Here is a 5,104-nt window from a genome sequence, read left to right as displayed (position 1 = left end):
TGGGGGTGGGTGGTGGTGGTATTCCACCACCTTCTCCTCCTCCTTCACCTCCTGGGGTCAAGGTCATCGGTCAAGGCGGCGGCGAGGGTGAAGAGAAGTGAGTGACGTGTTTTGTTGTTGTTGTTGGTGGTGGTGGTGGTGGTTGTGATGTGTGTGTGTTGATGTGTGTGTGTGTGTGTGTGTGTGTGTGTGTTGTGTGTGTGTGTGTGTGTTGTGTGTGTGTGTGTGTGTGTGTGTTGTGTGTGTGTGTGTGTGGGCGCGCGTGTGTTTTGTGTGTGTGTGTGCGTGTGTTTTGTGTGTGTGTGTTGTGTGTGTGCGTGTGTGTGTGTTGTGTGTGTGTGTGTGTGTGTGTGTTTTAAAAGTTGATCTACACACTTTTTTTTTTCATTGTTTAAATGCATCATGTAAACCATACTGCCACCAGATCTTATTCTTTGGTTTGCGTGTGTTTCGTTTCTATCCGTACCCCTATACCACCCCCGACCCCCCACCCATCCACCACACACACACCCACCCGTCCCCCCTCTCTCTCTCTCGCTCTCTCTCTTCCCATCTCTATCTATCTATCACACACACACACACACACACACACACACACACACACACACACACACACACACACACACACACACACACACACACACAGCCATGTGCAGACTTCGTAACTGCACATGATAACCATATAGAAAGAGACAGAAATGCAGATACCGAAAAAATGTGCAAAGTTTTCCAAAATGTGTCACATCTAATCAGAAAGGAGAAGCGGTGCTGAACGATATAAAGCCTTGTGTTTGCAAACGTGCATGATACTGACACATTTAGTTATATGAATGGTTTGTTTCAACTTTGCACAACCTCGACTGGCACAAATCAGATATCAGTAATCGTATTTCAAACTTTACAAACATGATATGTTACGCTCATCTGGTTTTACCATTGTTTTTATGTCTGAAAAAGTGTACGTGTTTGTGTCTAGTTTGCATTACGAAAGATTCTGATTCTCATTCTGGTTCTGATTCTCTCTCTCTCTCTCTCTCTCTCTCTCTCTCTCTCTCTCTCTCTCTCTCTCACACACACACACACACACACACACACACACACACACACACACAATACAGACAGACAGACAGACAGACAGACAGAGCCAAGAGAGAGAGACGCAGACATAAATACAGAGACACAGAGACAGACAGAGAGAGAGAGATATATATATTCTTCTTTCATTTGAGTATCCGTAGTCATCAGATTGATTTCGGGATACTATTATGGTCGAGGTCTGATGGTCGGATGACTAAAAAAAAATTTTTAAAGAATTCCGACAAAACTACGCTTGACCCAGTCAGTCAGGACCCCATCAGCGGGACCAAAATGATACTGAGTCAGCAGGAACCCTAAGCCTTAAATTATAAAAAAAAAAAGTTTAGAATGCTCTGCTGGAAGACTGGAACATGCCTAAGGAGGGAGGAGAGACTGCTTCCTCAGACAGACAGACAGACAGAGCCGAGAGAGAGACGCAGAAAAACAGAGATAACGATAACGATATTTCATTTATTCAAGAAAGGCCATGGCCCCATTTGAAGGGGGTACACATAGATAGGAAACATTTTTAGAAAATGATGCGCACAAAAATATTGTAATGTAATTCTTGAATATTGTATATATATATATATATATATATATATATATATATATATATATATATATATCTTTGAACAATATCGTGGTATCAGCTCATAGTGGTTCTTCTCTGAAACGACTTATACAGAAAAACTGCGAAGTTGTTGATGATTGATTCATTTCTGCAAGACTTTAATAATGTTAGTCTGAAAAAAGTTGGTCTGCTATAATACTTTGAAGGGGTGAATTTTTTTTTTTTTTTTATCTAAGATCATCCAGTGCCGGACAGCAAAAAACGAAATGAACTTCATCCTCTCTCTCGGATCTGCACATCGGACATGTGTACTTTTTATTTCTTTTCTCAGAAAAACGGAGAGATGATGGGATTTCGAAAAAAAACAGAAACGAACCATGTGGGCATGATTATAGTTGATACACTCAAATTGACGACAGACCACACACACAAGTAAAGAGAGAAGAAAAGCATTGGCACTAGTCAACCACTCCTTATTCTCGGAACTGCAAAGACGTTCAATTTCACACTCGGCAGTGCTCTCCCTTGTGGATGGGGCCCTGTATGGGGGGTGAGATCAAAGCGGTTGGAAATGATGATGGCGGTGGATGCTGTAGACTGTGTGCTTCATGGAAAAGTGATCACAAGGGAAGATGCGCTTGATTCACTTTGTTCGTGTCTGCTGAGTATCTAGGTAAGGTAAGATAAGGTGTGTGTGTGTGTGTGTGTGTGTGTGTGTGTGTGTGTGTGTGTGGGTATGTGTGTTTGTGTGTGTGTGTTCGTGTGTGTGTGTTCGTGTCAGTGCCTGTGTGTGTTCGCGAGCGATTTATAAACCCACCATGCAGGTACGGCACACTCACAAAATCTAATTTCCAACTTCGATGTAATACCAGTGACTGAATGTATGCTGAAGCCCAACGGCCCTCATCTGTCTTTGCCCCCCACCACCACACTCCCCGCCCTCACCACCGCCCCCTCCCCCACCACCACACCTCTCGACCATCCCCCCGGGGTGGTGTTGTCCATGTGGGGTCATAAAGTCATTGCTGGAGGTTTCGCACTACGTCAGTCAATGTGTGTGATTTTTTTTTTTTTCCTACCTGCTGGTCTTCGTACTGGGAATAGAAGTATCGCATAATTATGATACTTTGCACACGTGGAAATGGGGTGTTTCTGTAGCAGCTTTCAGTCTTCATTCCGCACACTGCATGCATACCCCTCCCCCCATTCTCCCCCCCCCCTCCCCCCCACCTCTCCCTTTTACTTCATTTTCTTTCTCTCCGCTTGTCACTTTGTGTGTGTGTGTGTGTGTGTGTGTGCGCGCGCGCGCGCGCGCGCGCCCGTGTGCGGGTTTGTGCGTGCGAGCACGCTTGTGTGCGTTTGTGTGTGTGTTTTGTTGTTTTTTGTGTTTGGGGTGGGCGGGTTTTTTGTTGTTGTTGTTTGTTGTTTTGTTTGTTTGTTTTTTTGTTTTGTTTTGTGTGTGTGTGTGTGTGTGTGCGCGCGCGCGCGCGCGCGCGCGTGCGTGTGTGTATTGAAATGAGTGAGTACGTATATGTCCAAATCACCTTGTGTACCTTGTGAACTGACGATAAACTAATGATTTAACAAGGTATCTCTCTGGCAGTCTTGTTTTTTTTTCTCTCTCTCACTCTTTTTTCTTTTCTTTTTTCTTTTTTTTTTTATAAATCAATGGCGTGAACTTCAATCCGCTATCTACATGTAAAGTTCTGGGCGGAAAAAAGCCACATATTTTTGTGAAGTATGACTCAGTTTTACTTTTAGCAAAACGTTTTGATTACACATTCTTCTTTACTTTGTGACTGGGTGAATTCCCATAACAACAATGAAAAAGAAAATTTTTTAAAAAAAACATTAACAAAGGAATATGACCATGACATTTTACACATTAAACTCGGCGGGGCGGGGAGGAGGGGGGGGGGGGTCAATAAAGCTTTAAAAAGTCTGAAACCTACATAGCATTCATGTAATATTATACAAAATGTTAGCTTGAGCGAACAAAATAATTATGACGACAGCATTTTCATTTTTCAAAACTCGGATAGACTTGGAGATGTTGCGAAAAGCTTCGAGTCACAGTGTTTTAAATGTCAAGAGTTTGGGGGGTTTTTTTGTTGTTTTTTTTCTGTACAAGGCCTACCCGTTGAAAGTGCCTTCTGACTGAAATTGACGAAGCAATCGACAAGGCCCTTAGGGCACTGATGGGGTCTTGTGATGTGTCTTGTTGTTTTCATCTTGATGGATGGAGAGAAATTGACTGTCCCGTGCTCTCTCTCTCTCTCTGTGTGTGTGTGTGTGTGTGTGTGTGTGTGTGTGTGTGTGTGTGTGTGTGATTTCAGAATGGATGGATGAACGTGAAGAATGCCAGCTATTTCGCTGTTGACAGATCTTGTCGATCATCTATGACTGACGGGGTTCATTGGCTTTTATCTCTGACCGTGTCTGTGCACGTTTGTCTGTCTGTCTGTCTGCCCGTCTGTCTGTCTGTCTGCCCGTCCGTCCGTCCGTCTGTCTGTCTGTCTGTCTGCCCGTCTGTCTGTCTGTCTGCCCGTCCGTCCGTCCGTCTGTCTATCTGTCTGCCTGTCTTTCGGTCTGTCGGTCGGCCGGTCGATCTGTCTGTCTGTCGGTCTGTCTGTCTGTCGGTCTGTCTGTCTGTCTGTCTGTCTGTCTGTCTGTCGGTCTATCTGTCTGCCTGTCTGTCTGTCTGTCTGTCGGTCTGTCTGTCGGTCTGTCTGTCTGTCTCTCGGTCTCTCTGTCTGTCTGTCGGTCTATCTGTCTGTCTGTCGGTCTGTCGGTCTATCTGTCTGCTTTGTTTGTCTGACTATCTGGCTGACGGCATCTCTGACGTTATAACTGACTTGAATATTACATGATTCGTTATCTATACCATCTGCCCTGGCGGGAAATTTGGTGAAGCTGAGAGAGAGACAGAGGGAGACAGACAGACGGACAGGCAGACAGAGAGCGTGAAGCAGAGACACAGAGACAGACAGACAGATGACAGACAGATAGATAGGTAATGAGCGATAGAGAGAGATGGGGGTGGTATTAAGCAACAAACAAGAGCAACTTGTGGTGTTGTTTTTTTTGTTGGTTTGTTTTTTCTACTCGCCAGGAGTAGCAGAACCTTTTGCAATTCTCTGCCTCACAGGGTAGGTATGCCTAACTGCGAACGGTCCAGTCGAAGCGACCAGCTCATCGTGTGTACTGTAAAGATAACGTGTCGTACAATAGTCAAACATAGTTCTTTTGTTTTGAAGGCTTTCTCCGAATGGTTGCACCAGGAAAAAATCTTCTTCGCATTCTTTTCAACGTTTTGTCGACGTTTGAATTAGCAGGGGTGCCTGAGGGTAAATGCGCACAGGCAAATCTAATTGCAAACGTCGGCTTTGGCTGCGTGGAGACAATTAAAACAGCAGCAGGCCTTTAATTCATTGGACATATTGTTGGAACATC

At 44.4% G+C, this 5,104-nt stretch overlaps 1 protein-coding gene across 1 annotated transcript in view; it reads left to right on the top strand.

Annotated features, from left to right (window-relative positions):
- Nucleotides 1–5,104, top strand: part of LOC143294645 (R-spondin-2-like) — a 70,718-nt gene continuing 65,614 nt past the window's right edge. Inside the window, exon 1 of the mRNA XM_076606022.1 lies at nucleotides 1–97. The gene's annotated coding sequence lies outside the window, so the exon portion shown is untranslated. The remainder of the gene's footprint in view (nucleotides 98–5,104) is intronic.

This window comes from Babylonia areolata, chromosome 20 (assembly GCF_041734735.1).
Source record: "Babylonia areolata isolate BAREFJ2019XMU chromosome 20, ASM4173473v1, whole genome shotgun sequence".
Lineage (NCBI taxonomy): Eukaryota > Metazoa > Mollusca > Gastropoda > Neogastropoda > Buccinidae > Babylonia > Babylonia areolata.
This window is presented reverse-complemented; position numbering and strand designations above follow the sequence as displayed.